At 41.1% G+C, this 15152-nt stretch overlaps 1 protein-coding gene across 1 annotated transcript in view; it reads right to left on the bottom strand.

The window, feature by feature from the left end:
* Positions 1 to 14408, bottom strand: part of RGS17 (regulator of G protein signaling 17) — an 81779-nt gene extending 67371 nt beyond the window's left edge. The window contains exon 1 of the mRNA XM_007458735.1: positions 14267 to 14408. The gene's annotated coding sequence lies outside the window, so the exon portion shown is untranslated. The remainder of the gene's footprint in view (positions 1 to 14266) is intronic.
* Between the last annotated feature and the right edge of the window lie 744 nt (positions 14409 to 15152).

Raw genomic sequence — 15152 nt, 5'->3', positions numbered from 1 at the left:
CAAAAAAAAAAAAAAAAAAAAAAAAAAAAAGTTAAGTGGGTAATGTTAAACAGTCTTATCCAAAAGTAGAAGAAAAGGGAATTTGCCACAATGTAGGGCCCTTTGTATGCTTCCCTAAGCTCCTGGCCTTAGAACCCTGATCAATGAATGAATGTTCATGAACATACCATTCATATCAGTACTCCTGCTTCGTGAGTGGAAAGGAAAATGTACAGAGAATCTGTGCTCCTCTTCCAAGCCCCAGTGTTCTTAAAATTCCCAGTACGAAATGTGTCACGGTCATAATCATCTTCCTCCTCTCAGCTAGCACTTCAGGGAGAATTTACTTCGCTGCCAGAACTACCATCCATTTAGTTTATCACATCGATACTGAACAGAGTTGCCCCCCATCCACAGAACATTCCTTCCTTCCACATATGGTGCACCTACTCTGTTCCTGGCATTGTCTGGTGTACTAATTTACATCCTCTCTGTTGGAAGGAGGGAGACTGGTAATAAATAAAATAACTTAACAGTGCAGTAAGTGCTATGAATTAAATAAAGCAGGTTATTATTAAAAAGTGACGGATGAAGGAAGGAATAAAGAAGGGCCAACATTGGAGAGTACAGAAAAGGTCTCTTTAAAGAGGTGACATTTGAACTGAAATGTGGGTGATGAGAACGATCAGGAGGACAGTCGTTTAGGTAGAGGGGGTGGGATGTGCAAAGGACCTGAGGTCGCAAGGCACATAGTGCCCTCTCTCCCCCACATACCTGGAACTGTCCTCGTATCTCCTGCCTAGGATGCCCTCATCTCTAATGCTGTTTTATATGTGATTTTTCAGACTCAGGAGTATCCAGATGTCCGGCTCGTCTAAAATTATCAGTGCCTTACTGGCTTTTACAGACTTCATCTTAATACTATATATGTGACCTTCAAGGGCTTAAAAAAGAAACAGCAATTCAAAGCAAGCCTGCACCTGATTCAGCAGAACCACTGTTGACCCCACTGTCTAACATGCCACTGTTCCTTATCTAAGAATCCATAGAATATACAATTCACAAAACTTAGTGCCGGGGGAAAAAAAACCCCAAAACTCCTGAAAAACTGTTTTCTTTCATTAACGGGTCCTAGGTAACCTGACCTGTAAACCCTTTTATTTTGGCTGCTGGAACCTCAGAGCTGAAATGTAGTGCTCCTGTTATGATGACAATCCTACCCATGTCTTGTGGCTGTTCGCCCCCTCCCCCCATTTATTTCTCTTTGTGGCTTCTTATCTTTGTTTTGTTTAATTTTCATTGCCCTCTGTGAAAGTGCTTTTATTTAAGCTGCCTCCAACCTTTTGGAAATTGAAAGTGTATAAATCATTAATCACAAGTGCTTTCTAGACAATCACAAGTAACTTCCTCATTGCAAAATCTAACATGTTGCCTTGGTCCTGATCTTACCCTTTCTGCCACATGACATAACTCAGCTGCTCTTCCTTGTTTAAACTGTCTCCTTTTCCCGATCTTTTTAGATTACTATAAATATGAAGAAAATTGGTTAAAAACAATTCCACTTCCTTGGTTTCGTGGTATAGTACAGTGTCTTTATTCTTTTTAACACTTTTTTTTTCACTCTGACCATCTTATGTATGAATGTATATATATGTGTGTATGTATTTTAGTTTCCTTCCTTTCCCACATGCTCATTCAATGTAGATATCCTCCAGGATTCTATTCTAAGCTCTCACTGCTCTCTACACGTTTTCCTTTGGCAATCACTTACTACCGTCACCTCTAAGGAAAAGATGTTCAAGGTTTATTTCTAGCTTTAGCCTCTCTCCTGAGTTTGCATTCCAAATTCCCTGGAGCAATTTGCACCTTGGAGTCAGAATGAAGCCTTTTGCAGTTTTTCCCTCCTAACCCCTTAACTCTACTCTATCACATCTCTGCCAGTTTTGTCCACTGAGCATTTGACAGTAAACTTACCACTTTTCAAGGCAGCCCATCTACCAAGCCAGCCTTGACTTTTAAAAAGTTATTCCTAACAGGATGGCAAAATCTATCTCAGTGACATGTGCCCACTGGTTCTAATGCTATTTTTAAGAGTAACAGTAGGAGCTAAGATACACTAAATGCCAAATGTGTGCCAGGGCATTGCCCATATTATCTGCTTACAACTCTGCCATATGGTTTTATTATTCCCATTATGTCACTGGGGCAATTTAAAATGAGTCTAATCATTTCACATGGCTCTTCTCCAAATGGAGAAACACACATATTCTCTAGGGGGACCACTCTATTCCAGCTTAAGAAAGTACAAATGCCTCCAATAATCACTTCTCACATGAATTACTGGCTTTGTATCGCAAACCTCTAACCACGGTGTCCAGAGGAAAGAAGTTCACAACAGTATTCTAGTTATGGTTTGAAAAATTCAGAATACTGCAGAAGTGTCATCAACTTCATTCTAGACACTCTGTGCCTCTATTGACATAGCTTAAGAGCAGACCTGTTGCTTCCTACTGAATCAGCCAGGCTTTTAATCCACAGCGTGCGAAACATCTGCGAGAACTCTGATGGGTGTGGCAAACCCTTCCCCAAGCTGAACTCAGCTTATTTCCTCCCTAACCTCTTCATCAGTTTGGTTTCTCCAGGTCTTAATGGCATCTGTATTACCTAGATACACAGGCTCAAATCTTCTATATAAGCTCTAAGGGTCTTTTCACATCTTCTAAACCTCATTGGTGACCAAATCGTGAAGGCTCTGAGTGGAACGTGATTTCATGACATCATCTTCCTACTGCCTTGGGTTGGCCTTTGGCTGTTTCCCAGTTCAGGCCTCATCCTCTCTCACTTGGACAGCTGAACCCGTCTTCCTGCTGCCTTTCTCCTCCCCACTGCTCAGACCTGACATGTACAGTCCTTACCCTGTAATCCCCTACTCATATGATGCGCATGGCGCTCTGGGTCTGTCAAGGACAATACTAGCTTTTCACTTGGATATTAACACCTGCCAGTATCTGTCTCCTTCTTGGCTTTATCCTGTGATTTCCTGCATGTACTATATATTTTTGGAAAACGGTGCCACAAAGTATTTTTCAACTTTTCCTAGTCCTGTGCTTTTTTTTCTTTACATTATCTTTGAGCCTGGAAGGCCATTCTTTGCCTGTCAAATTTCCATCTTTCACAACCTAAGTGTCCATCAGCAGATGAATGGATAAAGAAGATGTGGCACATAGATACAATACGTACAGCTAATTCACTTTGTTATACAGCAGAAACTAACACACTATTGTAAAGCAATTATACTTCAATAAAGATGTTAAAAAAAAATTTCTGACTTTCAATAGTTTGAGAAAATATTACCACCTCAAAAAAACTTTTGCCAGATCCTGATCTGGCCATTTAAAATGAATCTAAAGTTCCTCACAGCATTTTATTTCACTCCTAGAATATAACAGTAATCCCAATTTACATACATATTTTCTTTCTTCAACTAGTCTTTAGTTTCCTTTAGCCTTGGCTATGATTTATTTAATTATACTATTCCCAATTCCAGAGTAAGGCTCTAGTTAGTTGCATTAATTGTGAATAAGGAGGCAGGAAACAAAAAGGGTGAAAGGAATAAGTAGCTGAACATGAAGGCAAGTTGTGAATCGAATGCAAACACTTGGAAAATCAGACCCATGCAGGCATATTTATAGGTGCACCAAAAGACTACTCTCTCTTTCCATCATTTCTGCCTGTTCATAATTTAATTTTTTAGATTGTGAGCTCTACTTTCAAGCACATGATCTCCTTCTTTTTTCCTGAGATCTAACCAGACTGGGACTTTCCTGGGGCTAGTGGTCAGAGGCCAGTACACTCAGTGCCAACGCTGATTTTGGCTGTAATAAGCAGCTTCACTAAATAAGTATTTTCAGTGTTCCTACTAAGCCATAAATCCACATGTCCTTAAAAATAATCTCCTTCAAGCACACTTGTCACTCCCCCGAAGTCTTAATAAATAGTTTAGACATTAAGTCATTGTACTGCCCACTGCTCAATAAAACAAAGCTTCACATGTGCATTTATTCATTGCTGGTATTATAAAGCAAAGTGTAAAGATCCCTTTATGTCACAAAAATAAAGTTAATTTTATATAAGATGGATTTAGGAGTAGTTACATTTAAATAGAAAATTTGGAGCAGATTTTTTTTATCAATGTGGTTGAATTGGGGTATCACCTACAAGAATTTTGTAACTATTCAACATAACCTATGTCAGGTCAAGAAAAGTGCTGTACATTTTTTCCTTCCTGGAATTAACATTTATTTAATGAAATTCTACCTCACGAAACACCACTTGTATTACTCAGATGTTCAGTCAATGAAATTACTGAATTAATGGAAAAAATTACCATCTTAAGATTAGGTCACACGAATTTATGAAACTGGAGGTGGTTACATAATACAGCAGAGTTACATAATAATGACTGAATGATATTATACCTTAAGATGTAATAAGTTTTTAGCTAATAGTCTCGTTTTCTGAGTCCAGCCTTCCTGCTTTTCACTTGACTTTCTTTCTTACATCACTGGTGTCTCCTCTTGGATTCTCAAGTATGTATCATCCCCTTCCCAGCGCTTAGCTATGATTGCACAGGCATCAGGTCAGTTATTTCCTGCTCTCAATCCATAAACAAAAAGGGAAAACACACCCATATTCTCAAACATTGACACATAAAACGTCTTTTCAAAATATTAAATTTTGGCAACAATTCCAGTATACAAGGATTTCTCTAGCCCTTGGTTTTCAGCATTAAAAATTATACATAAATATATCCTTCAACTAAATCCATCATTTATATAAATATAAGTGGGTCATTAAACACTGGATTTACTAAAAGTAATTTAGTCTGAAATATTTCTTCAACAGCAAAAATTCAGATTACTGGACATGAGCTGATGAAGAAAACATGGGCTCTAATAGCTTGAATCAAAATTGTCAACATCATTTACTCATAAACTAGCAGAGATATGACAATCAGGCCAGTTTATTCTTGTGTGTGTGTGTGTGTGTGTGTGTGTGTGTGTGTGTGTTCCAATAAAACTTTATTAACAAAAATAGGCAGTGGGCCACATGTTTGCCCATTGGCTGTGATTTGCCAACCCCTGGTCTTGAGGATCAAGTCTTAGAATCTGCAGAAATGAAGTTAAAGACACAGGCTGTCACTTAATAGCGACTAATTCTGGGCAAGTTATTTAACTTTTCTTTGCTTCAGTTTCCTTGTTTATAAAATGAGAGGGACAGACCAACATGACAGAAGCTACTTCATAGGATTATTCTGAGAAGCAAGTGAATTAATATAGGAACAGTAGGGCCAGTTTATTCTTGACCAGCAGAATGAAATAAAACAGCAGGTTTTTTTTTTTTGTTTTCGTGTTTTTCCCCGACAGATTTAACATTTGAGTTCTTGATATGTTTTAAATTTCAGGAACAAAATTGTGTGACTATCCTAAAAATTATATAAAATAACATAAACACCTATTTTTCTGTAAAGTGTTTGATGTACAAAAAGAATTTATATTCCTTCCTCTTCAATTTATCTCTGTAGAAATCTCTCTACTACCACTGCTGCTAGTAACACTGTAAGAGAGAAATGGGGAAGTGAAATGTTACACTCCACCAAACAGTATGGAAGGAAAAATTTTATATTTCAATTCACACAGGAGTATTTAGTACTCTAATTTACATTAAAGTATTTAATACTCTAATTCAAAATGCAGCATTCAGTTAGTCATAACAGTTTATAAGTTATATTGGTTATTATATTGCTTTATAGCATAACCATGCCTTAGTGCCTTCAAAAAAGATATTCATTTTTCCTGTGCTTTTATCTAGTGAGTCTTGACCATGCTAAACTCATAGGTCACCAGCAAAATGCTGTATGGTGGTGCTGAGTGAAATAAATTGAGAAAGAAATAGGTTGAAACCCCAAATTAGCACATATAGTTACTTATTAACAGCCTACTTAAAGGTTTAATGATTAGCGAGTTAAATTTGGTGGCTGAAATGAGGGTTTAGCTTGCTTTCAAGTTAATTCATTCATAATGTCAATATCTTTCATCACCATATACAGGCAATTTAACTGTATGCTCACAGCATTTTGCTAGGAAGGACTTGAAGTCTTTACCTTGACTTTATAAATGGTATCAAATCATCCTAGATCAGGATAAATCCAGTTGGTAGATTTCGAGATCACTCTAGTGATTTCAACAAGTAGGTGCTGAAGATGGTTTTCTTCAAAATCAAATGTGGTTTTTCTTTTCATATCTGAAAAGATTATTCTGGATTTCTGGTCAACTTACTATATTACAAAAAGGTTGTTATCAATGAAAGAACTGCAATAATATCGGGATAAAAAATTATAATATTTTTATTGTATGGGAAATGCAGATCCTTAGGAAGGGTGGGGCTATCACTTATGCTATCTCCCTTTGCTCACCCCCTCACCCAACATTTTAACATACCTGAAATTATATGATGATGATTACCCAGGGTAGCCTTTAAGTGAGGGGGAAAAAGGCACAGTACACATATATGCAGACAATTTGTTCACTTTAATGAGGGAGAATTGGGAGTTGGGGAGGGCTGAGCCTCGAGTCTTCTGTTGTTTGGACATGGTGGTGGATGGTAAATCATCCACCAGCAGAGCCACTTCCTGCTCTCCCTTCCCCTTATCTGAGCCTCTGCTTAGCAGCTTTTAGGCTCACTGACCTCAAAGTGTAGAAGGAGCAGAGATTTCTACACTTTGAGGTCAACGAGCCTAAAATTCCTAAATCTAAAGGAAATCCTTGCTCATTACTTCTATGTCGTATCTAGTTATGACTTGTAAACTTAGAATGACCAGTGCTCACCTGATGAAAGCAAAAAAATACTAAGTCAAAGAAGCTTCTATGTGAACTTGTGGAAAGTGGCCATGTTTAATCATTTTTTTGCATCCAAAATCCTACGCAGAGCCTGGCACATAGTAGGTGCTCAAGAATTTTATGAATGAATGAATGTTCACTTAACAGCTTGGTTAAACAAGTTGGTCAGGAAAGAATTACACAGCAGACACATGGAGAGCAGCCTCAACATTAATAAGGACCCATTAGTTAAGACAAATACTGGTAAGAAATGAAAATTCCTTCAAGCACTTATCTACAGGATGTTTCTTGGGTTTATTTTAATTATTTTATTTATTATTTTATTTATTCTTGGGTTTATTTTTCATTATTTAATTCTAGTACAGTATATAACAGTTGCAGAGTGATTGTCAATACATGACAAATTATGGACATAATTTCACTTACTCCCTCAACATTTTTAAGATATGTACAATCAGTCTTCAATTTACAGATAATGACACTAAGGCTCAACAAAGTTAAGGTCAAATCTCTGGTTATTTGAATCCAAAATTTGCACTCTTTCTACCAAATTGCATAAGCTGCTTCTAAAGTCTCTTTTTTTCAAGGGCAATTTTCCATATGCTTTTTCACACCCTATAAATTAAATCGCATAGGTTGCTACTTTTCTTATAGCAGACTTTCAAATATTTGTTGATTTTGATTAATTGAAGCCTGTAAAAAGTAGAAGGGTTGAGGGAAACAGGGTGGAGACACGGGGTAGTTTTCCTAGAAACAAAATGGACTCCGAAAATCTCTAGATAGCCTGTCATAATATAACAAAAAAACAAGCCCCTACCGTTTATTGATACTAGAGATACAGACAGTGTTGTCAACTTTCACAAAAGGTTCTCACTGGATTTAAGTCATGATGCCATTGGGAAGACCCGAGATAATTAAAGAAATGAAATAAACACTTACCTGCTCGTTTCATTTATGTCATAATTTCCCCTGGGTTGTGTCTGTTTTCTTTTAATGCCATGGCTCTTGAATTAAAACCTTTGTATTTCAATAGCCAATCAGAAGTACTGTGAAAAGGCTGTGACCTAATCCAAGGAAGTAAATATTTGCTTTGTGAACCACATTCATTGTCTATAATAAAGTTCTACTTACTGACACAGAGATTTTTTTTGAAAAATCTCAAATACAAAGTTTAAGGAATTCAGAGAGATTTTAGATGTTTATTACTCATTCTAGAATTGCAAGTATAAAGCATTTATATAATTCAATGAAAAAGCCTGCACATCTAGAAAACAGTAGAGCAAGAACTCAAATCCAGTTCTATTTGAAACGAGCTTTTCTGTTCCACCAGAGTTCACTGCTCCTCCTCCAGGGGCCTCCTGTTCATTATAGATTCCAGGTTCGCTGATTCTGAATTACTGAGGCTTTACTATATTTGATAAACTGGAACCAGCAAAAATTATAAAATTTTACACTTTCTAGGTAGTTTAATATGTAAGACACTTTATAGATTTTCCAAGCTAAATATTTAAGCTTCTGAAACCAAATTTGTCAATAGCCACAGAATTTAAAAATTCAAAACCGGGGACTTATCAGAGCACTGAATCGTGTGAAACACTACAGATACAGAGCTCATTAAGGTACTAGATTAGTCTCAACTTTTAAATATTTAAATTTCACCTCCAGTTTAAAAATGAGATAAGACAGGATTCTGATATGACATAGCCTTATAATGAAGCTTATTTGATTTCATTGTGATGAGAAACTTCAATTAATGCTCTAGAGGACCTCCATCTACTCCCATATTTCCTTTTAATCTCATTTATCTCAGGAAAACTCAAAAGATGTCCTGTAACATTGGCAACTGGCAGAAACAATCAAGGTAAATCTGAGAGCTTGTCATGTGATGTACATGCTTCTTGTTAGTAAGGTGTGAGTGTGTGTGCATAGTACCCAAACAGAAAAATGACAGACCTCAACTAGTAAAAGGAACTGTGCACTTTGGAAGGCCCCAGCATGGTGGCAGGTGGCAGTATGTTATGGACAACATAGCAGCCCTAATGCTGTGGCTGATCCGTCTCCAGCCTTTGGTAATGTTCGTGCCACTCCATTTGAGCTAGAGCCGTTCAACCACAAAGATCTCTCTAGTCTTTGCCACATGTCTTCTTTGTCACTAAGCATTTCCTTTCTTTGCTTTTGCCTTGTCTTTTAAAATTAACATTCGCACTCAAATAATAAAATCATTCAGAATACAATGGAAAAATGGGCAGAAGACTTGAACGAGCGATCTTCGAGACAAAAAAAAATGGCTATAAGCATGTCAAAAAAGTTATCAGCATTCTTAGTAACCAAAGAATTAAAAGTTTGAAAAATATCATTTTCATCTATCAAGTTAGCACAATTTTTTAAATTTTTATTTCTTTTTTATTGGCATATAATTGCTTTACAATGTTGGGTTAGTTTCTGCTGTACAATGAAGTGAATCAGCTATATGTATACCTATATCCCCTCCCTCTTGGATCTCCCTCTCTTCCCCCCCATCCCACCCATCTAGGTCATCGCAGAGCACGGAGCTGAGCTCCCTGTGTTATACTGCAGGTTCCCACTACTTATCTATTTTACACATGGTAGTGTATTTATGTCAAACATAATCTCCCAATTCATCCCACACTCCCCTTCCCCCCCACCCATGTCCACATGTCTGTTCTCTATGTCTGCGTATCTATTCCTTCCCTGCAAATAGGTTCATCTTTCTACATTCCACATATATGTGTTAATATACGATATTTGTTTTTCTCTTTCTGACTTACTTCACGCTGCATGACAGACTCTAGGTCCATCCACATCTCTACCAATGACCCAATTTCATTTCTTTTTATGGCTGAGTAATATTCCATTATATATATATGTACCATATCTTCTTTATCCATTCATCTGTCCATGGGCATTTAGATTTAGCAAAGAGGTTTTTTTGTTTTGTTTTGTTTTCTTGTTTTTTGCGGTACACGGGCCTCTCACTGTTGTGGCCTCTCCCGTTGCGGAGCACAGGCTCCGGGCGCGCAGGCTCAGCGGCCATGGCTCACGGGCCCAGCCGCTCCGCGACATGTGGGATCTTCTCGGACCGGGGCACGAACCCGTGTGCCCTGCATCGGCAGGTGGACTCTCAACCACTGCGCCACCAGGGAAGCCCAGCAAAGAGTTTTTAAAAGATGATATTTTGTTGGTGAGAACTAGATGTTCTAAGTATCAAGCTTAAAGGAAAAAATGCCATAGATATGCAGACAAAGCCTATACTTTAGGATGCACATCAGTTAAAACAGTGAAATATTGTAAATAACGTCAACATTCAAAAAAGAAAGAATAGCCAAATAAATTGACATCTATAAGATGAATTATTTTGCAGTCACTAAATTATATTAAAAATACCAATTCCAATTTCTTGGGAAACGTCAACAAAGTAATGTCAATTGTTTAAAAAAGCAAGTATGAGGCTCTACAATATGATTCTACCTCTTTAAAAAATGTCCCACTTATTCATAGGAAACGAACCTGTGGTAAATTTCCCCATATGTTCAATAGCGGTTCTTTAGATATTGGGAAACATGCGAGGCACATGTTCAGCACTTTATACACATTGCACCACATTTGTGCTTGCAAACATCTTAGGAAGTGGGTCTCTATCCCTGCTGTTATATCTGAAGAAACTGAGGCTCAGAGCTGGTAAGTAACTTGACCATGGCGACAGAGCTACTAAATGGAGGAGCCAGGACAAAAGCTAAGGTCAACTTGACCCAAAGCTCATGTTCATCATGTCCATGCCGGCCCACAGGTAATTTAAACTTTGTTTGGAAACAGATCAACAATAGAAATATTATAGGAAAAACATGCATATTCACAAAGTGACAATTCTAAAAATGGTTTCCTCCAAAGATGTAGTATATTTGGTAATGAATATGATCACTCTTCTGAAAAAAAAAAAAATGTAAAAATCTTGGAAGTCTTCTGTGAACCATGCCAGTTCTGCAAAATTTATTAATTGAATAAGTTCTTATTTAACACTTGCTTTTGCCAGACGATCTAGTAAACTACTGTAAATAATTTTCCTTCCATGTCATTCGGAATCTATTTATACATTTGAGTGGAAGTCTTTAGCGGGTAAGTGGAGATGGGAAGAGATAGTGAGGGTGAGAGTATCTATCAATCTAATATCAAAGGACCTGGCAGGGCTTCCCTGGTGGCGCAGTGGTTGAGAGTCCGCCTGCTGATGCAGGGGACACGGGTTCATGCCCCGGCCCGGGAAGATCCCACATGCCGTGGAGTGGCTGCGCCCCTGAGCCATGGCCGCTGGGCCTGCGCGTCCGCAACGGGAGAGGCCACAACAGTGAGAGGCCCGCGTACCGCAAAAAAAAACCAAAACCAAAACAAACAAACAAACAAAAAACAACGACCTGGCTACTTACATCTAAGGACACTTTTATTTCTTTAAGCCTTCCATAAAAATGTATAATATTTCCAAGGATCCAGGACACCCCCTGGAAATGTCATACAGTTTTAAACCTCTACAATGAATTCATGCTTATACTCTACCTGTAGTAATCAGATGAAATAAAATGCTTTTTAACATCACATAGAATTATTCTCATCCACTGGGTATACAGTGGTCCTTGCATTGGCCCTTCTGGGTGGTGCAATATTTTCCTTGTTAAGTAAGCAGAGATGCACTATCAGAAAAAGGCTTCTCAGCAGAAATGCCGTTGGATGGGTTCCCGTCCATCTTCGCTCCACATTTCCTTATCCATGTCCACCTTTCACTTTTCCAGAAAAGCCCATGCCTTTCAGCAAATGGACTTCTACTCTGAAGGCCACTATCTCTACAACTGTAAATTAACAGGTAAATGCTTTCTTGCTTTTCAGTCTGTGAGTCAACCAGAATTTTTATCAATTTAGTTTTAGATTTGGCTGTTATAATAATGTCACGTGGGTGAAGATATGTACATGTCTCCTTTTCTTCAAAGCTCCTGGCCCTAGTGGTAAGAAATGTTAAGGAATGTTTTGGTTTCTTTTAAAATTATTATTATTAAAAATTATACGAAGTCCATAGAAATGATAATGACTTAGACTTTCAACATTATGAGTTCAAATAAATTAGGACCCTGTAGGAAGATCCCTAAAAGCAGAGAGATATCTATGTGAGCAGGAAAATGGACGCCTTATTAATGAACAGGAAGAGCAAATTAACCTCCTTGTTAATCCCCTTCTATGGCCACTGAACACCAAGGAGTAGTTGAGGAACCAGAGCAAAAAGGGTAGAGTCTGCCATAACAGACACCTTATGTTGTTTGTTCTGTAAATTAGGTGGTTCTCTTAATCTTTCAGACTACAAATTCAGGAGGAAGGATGAGTGCCCACGGCTCTGAGATCAGGTGCCATTGCCATGGCGATTCATCTTATTTAATAAATGATACCATCTAATCCTTTGTAGTGATAAACACTTGTTTTCTCATTTCTAAAAATTGTAAATAAACTACCCTACCATGATGTCTTTAAATATAGTTTTTAAGATTATTAAAATAGTGAATAAGTCTCCTCTCCCATGAGTGTGCTAATTACTGTTTTAGCTCTTGCTAACAGAAGAAACAGCTTAATAATAGTAACTTAACTGGAGGAGGTCAAACTGCTCATTCATTTGAATTTATGAGTACAAACCACCCTTTCATTAGATATCAGTGCAAAGTGTATATTTCATAGATACCTGCTATTGTTGCCACAAAGGATTTTAGAAACAAATACAATTTACCCAAAGTGTTCCACAGCTTTCCAAAGTATTAAACACACATAATGTCTAGCAGCTATGAAACCGAGAGAAAAACATTATTTTTCATTACAGGAGTGAAAATTGTTTCTCATTTCTCCAATTAAATGATTTTCAGAGGGTTCATCACCAGGAAAACCAGTATGTATGAACGCCGGAAATGCAGATGGCAGTCTCAGAAACGCTTATTCTAAATGGGAATCCAACTACAAGATTTCTCTCTATTGTTTGTGATAGCCACCCCATGATGGAAATAGTCTGGCTGTAAAACGATTTTTACAAAGAAAAAGAAACAACTGTGGGAAGATTGCAAAGTTCTCTAGACAAACCTTCAAGTGACTCTTTTAAGTAAGGAAACGTTTATCGAAGGGTCAGAGTGGTTAGGAAAACTACTATGCCAGGAGCCAGGAGCAGTCTTGCCGGAGCGACCGAGATTGTCCCAGGTGAGTGGGTGCCCCGGCGCGCAGGGCGGGTCCCCGCACGGCCGGCATCTTTTTGGCCGGGCGACCCTTGCTCTGTCTCCAGGAGCCCAGCGACTCCTGAGGCTGCGCGGGCTGCCCGGGACGCCCTGCCAGCAGCCTCCCGCTCGCGAGGAGCATCTCCCCTCCGCGGCTGCCGAGGCCAGCTCTGTCTCTCCGCCATCCTCAAGTCCTCCGACATTTTTCACAGAGAAAGGGAGGTAGGGAGTAGAGGAAACGGCCGAGTGTCTGCACCCAGCCTCTGCCGCAGCAAGAGAAGTGGGAGAGGAGGAGGAAGGCTGGCGGGTAAGCCGCTGTTAAACTGTAATTCTATCGATAATGAAAAGAATCATCATCACCTCTAGCAAGAGAGCCTCGGATACACCCACCCGGGCAGCGGCTAGGGGGTTGGCAGGCGTTCCACCTCCTCGCCCCCTCGAAGGCTGTGAAATCTACCTCAAGCCGTGCACGCTAGAACTCCCTTCCCTCCGACCAGAAGGAGGGGAAAGAACAAAAGAGGCCCCCGCCCCCTACCCACACACCTCCGATATTTTATCGATGCTCAAGGTATGCATTTTTGCACCCCGTTTGGCTCACACCTTCACCACCTGCATTTTCCCAAAGGTGAAGAAAGAGAAAATACCACCCCGAGGTGATCGGTCGATTGGACACTGTTAATTTCACATTCGGTTTTCTAACAAACAGCCACCCCAATGGGCAGGTCCTCGCGCCCCGCGGGGTCTCCCGCCGCCCCCGGCCCTCGCTGCTGGATCCCCAAGGCGCCCAGCTCTCCGCCGGGGACCCGACTGAAGGATCCCTGGGCCGGCAGGACACTCGCCCAGCTGGTCCGCAGCAGCCGGAGGGCGACGAGCGGACCGCGCAGAGGCTGCAACGCGGGATCCAACTTCCCAAACCAGCGGCGCGGCCCGGGCTTCCTCCCGCGGCGCCGCGGGCAGCGCCGAGACCCCTGCGCCGGCTGACTGCCCCGCCCGGGCACAGGCAGTTGCACTCTCCGCCCCCTCTTTCCTTCACCTCCGCACCCCCCCCCCCACACCTTTAAAAAATTCATCCATCGGTGCGAAGCAGACATTTTGATGTCATTTACTTAGCACCGCTCGGTATCAGAGGCAGCATCTTACCCAGTCGCCTGGAGGTGTGGGCAGCGCACCGATGGGTCCGGGGGCGCGAGGCTGAGCTGCTCGGTCCTCTAGCGGAGCCGGTTTGCTGCCATCCGCCCAACTTCAGCTCCCCGCTGGCGAGGAGAAGGGAAGAGAGGCGAGGAGGGAGTGGGGGGGGAGGGGGAGGAGGGAGAGGTGGGCGGGGAGGGAGCGGGAGCCTCTCGGCAGCGCGCATGCGCCCCGCGGGCGGGCGCAGCCCCTCGCCCGGCTCGGCCAGAGGTGCCGCTTCTTCCCTGGGGTTGCGACCGCTTGAGTCACGGCGCGCCCCCGCCCCTCCCTGGCCGCCAGGCCCACGCGCGCTCGCCTCGGCTCGGCGCCCACGGCGCGGAGGGGCTCGGTTGCAGCTCCGGGATCCGGCGCCGGGGGTCCGCGGCTTCGCGGGCACCTTGGAGACCTGGGAACCTCCCTTGATGAGAGAGGCTCTCGCGCCCAGGCTCATTCAACTTCACGTTCACCCGCAGCCCGCGTTATTTTACCCTGCGCTTCAGGCGAATGTTTGAAACCAGAATCCTGTCTTTAAGGAACAAAACAGGTGCAGCGGCGGGGTCCCAGTGGAGGCAGTCCCTGATTGAGAGGGTTCAGAGAAGTAGGAAGTTAAGCAAATGTTGCTTACCGAAAGACTCGACTTTATCAAGGGTTTTTTATTGAAGTCCTCAGCCAGAATCTGACCCTTTTCCCTAAGAATGATCACAGATGCTCTCGGGTCTGGGGCATATGTTCTGTCTCAGACGTCAGGACCCCTGGAGCCAGAGTTTTGAGTGAGAGATGCTGATGACAGGGCAAGTGTAGTGAATTACTAACAGAGGTGTTGGTGCTTGGGGCCTGAAGCATCCTTCGCGGACAGCTC

This window comes from Lipotes vexillifer, unplaced genomic scaffold (genome assembly GCF_000442215.2).
Source record: "Lipotes vexillifer unplaced genomic scaffold, Lipotes_vexillifer_v1.1 scaffold639, whole genome shotgun sequence".
Lineage (NCBI taxonomy): Eukaryota > Metazoa > Chordata > Mammalia > Artiodactyla > Lipotidae > Lipotes > Lipotes vexillifer.
This window is presented reverse-complemented; position numbering and strand designations above follow the sequence as displayed.